Here is an 8993-nt window from a genome sequence, read left to right as displayed (position 1 = left end):
GTATTTTCCTTCAGAGGTGCTGTCTTTCCTCTTTTTAGAGGATAGAAACAGAGATCTTAAACCGTCTTCAAATGTCTTGCTGCATGAGGACATATTGAGCATTGCTGGGGATGCCAGGCCTGGGAATGTTAGAAGGTAGTTTAGGTCTCACCTCAAAAGATGTCAGAACCAGTTCACAATCTTGAGTCAGTTACCAATTCACAATCACATGACAGTTACACCAATGACATTCAGTCCACCCAGTTTTCTAAGAGATTTATGGATGATTTAAATCAGATGAAGTCTCTTCTCTGCCCAGAAGTGGGACACCCCAGTTGTTTGCTTGGTCAAGATCCCAGGGAGGATGAGGTGTTGACTATGCCAACACTCAAGGGCTCTACTAAGAAGCTAAAGGTTAGCCAAAGTCAGCCAACTAAGGGCTATCATTGTTACAAATAGTTGAAACTGTGGCACTACCTTTGCTAATTACCACACAGCCACAGAAAGTAACTTAATAGTTTCTATGGATGACTTATTTTGTGAGACCCCTCTGGAAAACTCAGGCCTCCGGGGGGATCTCAGCCCAGGACCTCAGCCACCCCAATCACCAGGAGGATTCGAAAGCTTGATGCAAACTGCATGAGGCTTTATTAAAGTTGTTTAATGAGCTAAACCCATGTTAGCTCAGGTTTTTCATCCACACGCCATGGCGGATGGCCAGAAAAGACGTCGAGAAGCCACTGCATAGAGATCTTATAGGGCAACCTAAGGGGCGTGTCTAGGGATACACACAGACTCAGGATTGGTGTGCCTCCAGGCTTGGAGGGCTTGCTCTGTGTTGATTGGCCAACTGGCTGTTATGGACCATAGGCCCTCCCAGGGTGGTTGCTATGCTCTGCACCTCATTGCTGTGCACTTGTCTGTAAAGCACACCCAGAGCCATAAAGCATAGCACCACCAGCTAACTTCTGATTGGTTCCTTGCCACGAGGCAGGCATCTGACTTTCTAGTGACTAGGACAAGGTCAGACAAGCTGTTATGGCTGAAGAAATGGGGAGCTGGTCCCTTCATTCCCCCATTTTTTTTTTTTTTTTTGAAATTCCAATCATGGAATTGCTGTCTCTCTAGCGCCCCCATCAGGGAGTGAGAGATATTGGCATCCCCATGCAAGGGAGTTCCTTCTGACTTAGCATTTTAACCAGGGAAAATGGGCGGCGAATTCTTTCCCATGATACTTCCTGCTGACTTTGGGACGAAGTTAGGGACCCCAGAAGGTTGAAATGCTAGTCAAAAGCAAAAAAAAAAGGGGGGGGGGAATTTAGGCAATGAGGAATCCATCAGGGGCTGTTGGCAGACTCTGTTGCAGAGACAGGGGGTGTCCACATCAGCTGGACTGGTTCACATTCCACAGCAAGTCCAGGCTTGCAGTCTATTTAGGAACAGCCTATAGTCAGAAACTGATATACTCAGATGTGTCTTCCAGAAGCAGAAACCTGTTTAAGACATGTTTAAACTAGGAACAGAAGTTAAAACTTATTTACTGAAGCTCACAGGGCAGAAAAAGCATATATCTGGATATCTGTTCAAATAGCAGGAACATATTTATAACTTTGAGTCCTAGCAAAAACTACAGATTTGGGCTATAAGCATGTACACTTTTCTTCTGTCCAGAGATCCAGGTATGGATTGGACAGAGATGCCTTTGGCCTGATGAAAAGCCCTTAAGTTTATACTTAGATGACAACCAAAATAAACTTAAAAACCTTGAACTTGTGACTGAACAGTAGGTAGTCATTACTTTATCAGCTAACATGCTGACTATAGCCTATAGTGGATCTGATTGTCTGATGCTGTCAAGCTGACAACAATTAATATTTCAGAGATCGGAGAAGGGTACATTTTATCCAAATCTACTAAAAAGTGGCAGAAGCCAGTTAGAAGCCAGTCCATATACAGTTAGCCATACCCAAGTCTCTCCATTATCACTGGAGGCAGATGTCTCAAAGAACAGCAATCTTCACCAGACCTATAAGGTGAGAGGGTTTTTTTCTCTCTGTGGAAGAGGGACATGGAAAAGACTGACCTTGTTTTGTCTAGGCAAAGGGGGTTCAATCAATTTTCCAGTGTCCAGCAGCTTTGTCCACAGTCTCAGCCAGGTCCTGGCAGGCGGCAGGTATCACATCTGAGCATCTCGCTCACTGGTCCAGGTGCAGGAACTGGGGTGCCTCATAATCTTCTTTGGAGACTTTGGGTCACTGTCAGGATCTGGCAGTCTGTCTGATATTATAAACTTTAAAGATAACAATTTAAATGCCATATTCTGCAGGTCTCTGAAGCATTAGAGGTCTGTCTGTCTGTTTTAGTTACTTGCCATAAGCACACCGGTGGCTAGGTAAGGTCTTATTTCTGTAATTAATTTTCAGTCTGACTATAACTAGTTTTAAGTTAGTAAAATATTTGAAACTTAGCACAGCTGAATTTAAAACTGTATAGAGTTATCTTATAGTCCTTAAACAGTAGCTACATGTACATATTTTAGCTGCTTGCTTAAACTTAACTTCTTTCTGAGACAGGGTTTTTTTGTGACTTTGGAGCCTGTCCTGGAATTTGCTCTGCTGACCAGGCTGGTCTTGAACTCACAAAGATCCACCCGCCTCTGCCTCCTGAGTACTGGGATTAAAGGCATGTGCCACCAACACCCTAAACTTAACTTCTGAAAACATAAACTGTAACATCTTATAATAGATTAGCAGCCTTTATAAAACAAGAACTTTACATTGTCAGGCTTTGCTTAAAAATGATTCTAAATTGAAGCTCTTTAAGTACAAACAATAAAAAAAGACATTTAAAAAACAAATATTTAAAAAAACTGGTTTTAAAAAGAAATTTAAATTCTGTCTGTAAAGCACACCCAGAGCCGTAAAGCATAGCACCACCAGCTAACTTCTGATTGGTTCCTTGCCACGAGGCAGGCATCTGACTTTCTAGTGACTAGGACAAGCACGTGTTCAGCTGTTATGGCTGCTGAAAGGGGCAGGCATCTGACCTTAGTGACTAAGACAAGGTCAGACAAGCTGTTATGGCTGACTAAATGGGGAGCTGGTTCCTTCAATTTCTCTGGTCTCCACCATGAGAACAGGGAGCCTCATACTTCCCAGATAGAAATGCAAAACAATAAATTTAATAGTGTGTTTTCTGCAGTAGTGGTTCTGGTGGGAATGTTTAATCTACAGTAGGGATCTGTAAGGCTTACTGACAGAAGATCACTCAGTGTCTTGGGTTGCACCGTCTGGGAGATTGTGACTTTAGCTGTGGCCATTGAGTAGACAATATGCCTGTGAATGAGTGTTTGTAGTCTATCGTGGCCTGGCATATCTCAGTCCCAGAAGCCACGAGGTCTGGCCTAAGTGTGGGAGCGTGGACTTCAAAGTTCCTAGCAACCCAATGACGATAAAGACCAGACACAGGCATCTTGTCATCTTTGAAGAGTTCTCAGTTCCATGCTGCAATTGGAATCTCCCATTTATTCCAGGATTTTCCTTAATTGCTTTCTCCCCATTCCTAGGTGATAGCAGAGACTGTATTCTCCTGAACCTCTCTCTAGGCCCTCTCTGCAGATACCTCTAAACTGTCTTTATTCCTGTAGACCTAGACCTCTGCCTTGGTGCAGGCCTATTCAAATGCTTAGTTCTGTCGAGATGCAAAACTAGGGGACATTCTCCATTGAGGCTATGCCATTCAACAGCAAATCATCTAGCGTCTGCAATATAATGGAGACTGGAGCTCCTGTATACTGGAACTGGAGATTTGGACCCCGAGAAATTCTCTGATGGAATTGTTCTCAGCTCCCGACAGTGGTCTAATCTATATTTACAATTGCATTTCATGAAATTTTGGCATGAGAAAAAGCATTTTCTCTTTCTCTTTTCAGACATTTAAAATGTAAACATTGGGCTAGCAAGATGGCTCTGTGGCTATACATACTTGTTGACCAAACCTGATTATCTGAGTTTGATTGTTGGATCCACCAAAAGTTGGATTCTAAATGTTGTCCTCTCACTATAGTTATTGGGGTTTTCGTTTGTTTGTTTTTTGTTTTTCTCTTTGGGGGCCCACTACCCAGCTCCCAAATAAACACATCGAGACTTACTTATGAATGCCCAGCCTTAGCTTGACTTGTTTCTAGCCAGGTTTTCTAACTTAAATTACCCTGTCTACCTTTTGCCTCTGGACTTTTACCTTTTTCTATTCAATATGCCTTTCTTACTCCATGCTGGTTGTGTGTCTAGGTGGCCCCTGGTATCCTCCTCTCTTTCTCCTTTCTTTGCCCCTCCCTCTTCTTCTCTCAAGCCTAGATGTCTCCTATTTATTTTCTCTGCCTGGAAGCCCTGCCCATCCTTTCTCCTGCCTAGCTATTGGCTGTTCACTGTTTATTAGACCAATCAGGCATTTTAAGCAGGCAAAGTAGCACAGCTTTATAGAGTTAAACAAATGCAAAATAAAAGAATGCAGCACATCTTTGTATCATTAAACAAATATTCCACAGCATTAACAAATGTAACACATCTTCAACTAATATTCCATAACACCTCACTTCTACAAGCATACTATGGCATGTGCATAAATGTATTTAAATATGCATCATACAAATATATACAATAACAAATAAAAATTGAAAAGTACACAAATACCTGTAAAAATCACTCTCAGCTGTGACTAGATAGAAGCAAGCAGGGAGACGTCTTAGCCTACTGACTTTAGTGAGCCGACCCCTGTCTTAGGATTTGCAGTGTATATATACTGAGAGGGTCCTGAAGGAAGGTTGCTGTTACTTGTAATAGTAACAACACAAAAAATTTACCGTAAGCACAGGCAATAAATATCCATCATGGAATACTATATGGCACTCAAAATGCAAGAACTTCAGACAGCTCCATGTGTCAGTATGGTTGGATCTCAAGCTTTTTATATTGATCAAGAAGAAATATTACAGCACAGTACAGTTGTGTTAAGGCTTGACAGAGATGAAACTAAGCAATGTAAAAGTCATAAAACTAGTAGAAAGACTTTGTAAAAATCAAGAAAGTGGTTTATTTAAGAAATAGGAGTGAAGGTGACACTTTGAGAGAGGCACATAAGGGTTTCCATGATATTGGGATTTATTTCATATCGTACCATATTCTGTTTTGTGTGAGTGACCAAATTCCAGTCCTTGTACGTGTTAGACTTTCTTTGGGCTACATTACCAGTCATGTGCTTCCTAGATTTAATTCTGGGCTTGCAGGAGCACCTCTCCTTGTTTTAAACTTCATAACTTAACAGAAATAATATGCTAATTAATATATGCCTTATTAAAATTTACTTTGAGCTTTAAAAAAAAACTCGCCATTAAGAGTTTAAAGTTGATGTACTGCCTCTTTCAGATTAGTTTAGCTTTAAGGACTCAGTGGATCAGTTTTGGTTTTACAGGAAAGGGTGCCCTCTTCAGGTATCATGTTTAACATTGGTAAAAAAATTTCCAAAGAAAGTATAGACTTAAAACCATTCTAGATAGAGAGGATGTGGAGAAAAGGGAACACTTCTCCACTGCTGGTGGGAGTGCCAACTTGTATAGCCACTTTGGAAATCAGTATGGCGACTCCTCAAGAAAATGAGAATCAGTCTACCACAAGATCCAGCAATTCCACTCCTAGGCATATACCCAAAAGAAGCACATTCATACAACAAGGACATCTGTTCAATGATGTTCATAGCAGCACTATTTGTAATAGCCAGAAACTGGAAGCAGCCTAGATGCCCCTCAACCGAAGAATGGATAGAGAAAATGTGGTACATTTACACAATGGAGTACTACTCAGCAGAAAAAAAAATGGAATCTTGAAATTTGCAGGAAAATGGATGGAACTAGAAGAAACCATTCTGAGCCAGATACATCAATTACAAAAAGACAAACATGATATGTACTCACTCAAATGTGGAATTTAGACACAGAGTAAAGGATTACCATCCTACAATCCACACTGCCAGAGAAACTAGTAAACAAGGAGGACCCTAAAAGAGACAAACATTGTCCCCTGGAGAAGGGGAAAGGGTCAAGATCCCCTGAGCAAATTGTGAGCATGGGAAGAGGGGAGAGGGAGCTATGAGAATGGGAAGGGAGGAAGAGGAAGGATGCAGAGGTCATGAGGGAGAAGAAAGGTTGAGTCAGGTGTAGATTAGAAGAATGGATGTGTGATAGGTAGGGTTTTAGTTGGGGGGGGGTGGTAGGGGAGAAAGGGAGGGAGAGGGGAACTGGGATTGTCTTGTTTCTAATTCAAATAAAAACATGATAAAAAAAATTCTAGAGCCCTGTGGTGGCACATGCCTTTAATCCCAGCACTCGGGAGGCAGAGGGCACCAGATCTCATTTAAGGTGGTTGTGAGCCAAGATGTGGTTGCTGAGAATTGAACTCAGGACCTCTGTAAGCCCCATTTCTCTGTTTCTATTTAATAATATTACTTAATTCAAATCTGAAAATTCCCCACGTTGTGGGGCTGGAGAGGTGGCTCTATGGTTCAGAGAATGAACTCTTCTTCCAGAGGATCTGAGTTTGGTTCTCAGCACCAGTGTTACTGCCTGTAACTCCAGCTCTGGGTGATCCAACACTGGTTCCTTGGGCACCTGCTCTTACATACACATCTTCCCCATATACATAATTAAAAATAATAAAATAGGTTCTGGAGAAATGGCTCAGCAGTTATGAACACCAGCTACTCTTCTAGAGGACCTGGATTCAATTCCCAGCACCCACATGGCAATTCTCAGTTGTTGCTAACTCCAGTTGCAGGGGATCCTATGCTCTCTTCTGGCCTCTTCAAGCACCAGGTATGCACATGTAGACAGACATGCATTCAGACAAAACACTATATACATTAAATAAATAAATAAATAAATAATTTCAACTTCTATTTATTTAGATACATGAAACACCAAAGGCATTTCCCCTGGAAGGTAAAAGCTACAACCTCAGAATTGCTTACATGGGCACTCTTTGGCCCACCATGACACCAGTGGAGAGAGAAGCTAAATCTCTTTTACACTGGCAACAGCCTATATAATCTTACAAAATTCTGTTTCTATCCAGAGAGGAAACATCTCTTACCCAGCCTGACTCTGGTTAACCTGAGTATTTAGCACACACCTTCACGTAAATGTCCAAGTGTGGTATATAAAAATGATTTAAGCAGAAATTACTGGTTAGTCAAGAACTGCAACAAATGTAGTTGATGTCATAGCAACTGTAGTTTAAAAGCAATCAATAGGTCTATTTTTTTTTGCCCACCATCATAATTTAAACAGTATTTGCTTTTTTTGTTTACTTGTTTAGAATAATTATTGTAGCTTTAAAGTAGACAAAAATATTTGTTTTATTTCCCTGCATCAACCTGAAGGAATATTGTATTAAAAATACTCTATTATTTGCAGCCTCCAGATTTGGCACACTTGAGGTTTATGAGAAAGCCCCAGAAGTCAACTAGACATTGTGCTCTGAACCCGCCACTGACAGTTTAGGCCCATCCATCCAGTAATATCTGCAGGAAGGGACCGCCTCCCACCAATTCATCATCACCATTACAGCCATGCCAAGGAGTGAAGGAAGGGAAAGGAAATAAAAGCAGGAGCGGAAGTATAAAGAAAAACGAATCTGAATAAAGACAGTTGGTGCTGAAAGAGGAAGGGAAAGAGCATGTTCCAGAAATCAAAATGCTGGGAATTGGGTAGTTAGCAGCAGTGTCTCGGTGGGTGCTATGTTACTTTTCCTCGGAGACTATTTTTATTCACCTCAGTTAGAGAGGGCAAAACAGAAGAAAACTGTCATCGAAGTCCACCTTCATGAATCAATACGTTATTGGAATTACTTACATGAACACAGGTGAGGGATTACTTTCCTGAACATGGGTGACTAGAGTACCTGCATCACATAAATTACGTCGATGGAGTCCCCTGCACAATGAACAGGTAGCCATACCACTAAAGTCTCCTTCCTGCTGCCCCAACAGCTGTACAATGTTTACATAAACTCATGAAGGGGCTCTGGAGTCTGGTGAGTTTACTGTGAGTTTCCTTCGCCCTGCAGATTTCTCCCCATTCCTCCGCAAGGAAAGGCTTCATTCAGTCAGTTGGGAAGAGCGTGTGCCACCCACAGGAAAAACAAAGAGCGGGGATCCATCGATGCTACACCGATGAGTCTTCAAGGCTGTCAGGATAGCAATGCTGATGTCCTTTTAAGGTGAAGTCAGAAGTCATATGAAAAAACTTCCAGACCATGCTGAAATCCTAAAAGCAATGAAACGGGAACTCCTGGTTCTTCCTTTAATGGAGAAATCCATACCTGGAAGGGGAAAAAGACAAGATTTCCTGAGTAAATTAAAAGCATGGGAGAGGGTTGGTGGGAAGGGAGAGGGGAGGAGGGAAGGGAAGTGGAGGGAAATGTATATTTCAATAAAAAAATGGTAAAAAAAAGAAAATGAAAATGAAGAAATCTGGTCTGAAGATAATGGAGACCATGATGGAGACTGGGTGTGTTGTGATCTGAGTTTCCCAAGGATCATCTTACAGTTGGGATCTTGGCCTTTAACTGTCAAAAATAAAACACCGTTTAGCATGGCTATAGCTCATAGAAGCAGACAGATTTATTTTCATTAAAAGGGTATTTATTGTATTCTTTGAAAATTGAAGATTCCGCATGATTTAAGTGACATGTTAACACTTTGCTCTTTATATGTCGTGGGGTGTGGGACTAAAACATTGTAATACTCATGGTTCAAAGGGAGGAAGCGCACCTTCTCACTTGTGACTGCCTCATTTCTAGTGAGTGATGTTTTGCATCCGTTGTTTGCCTCCTAGTCAGCAGAGACGATAGTAAGCCCTCGTGCCAGCACATCTGTTTGCAGAGATTTTAAGTTCTAATTATCCAGTTCTCCTGAGAGTTTTCATCAAATTTAAGACTGACATAAATATGCATTTGGAATTA

Source organism: Cricetulus griseus, assembly GCF_003668045.3.
Source record: "Cricetulus griseus strain 17A/GY chromosome 1 unlocalized genomic scaffold, alternate assembly CriGri-PICRH-1.0 chr1_1, whole genome shotgun sequence".
NCBI classification, from domain to species: Eukaryota; Metazoa; Chordata; class Mammalia; order Rodentia; family Cricetidae; genus Cricetulus; species Cricetulus griseus.
The sequence above is the reverse complement of the archived record's forward strand: the minus strand, read 5'-3'. Positions refer to the sequence as shown.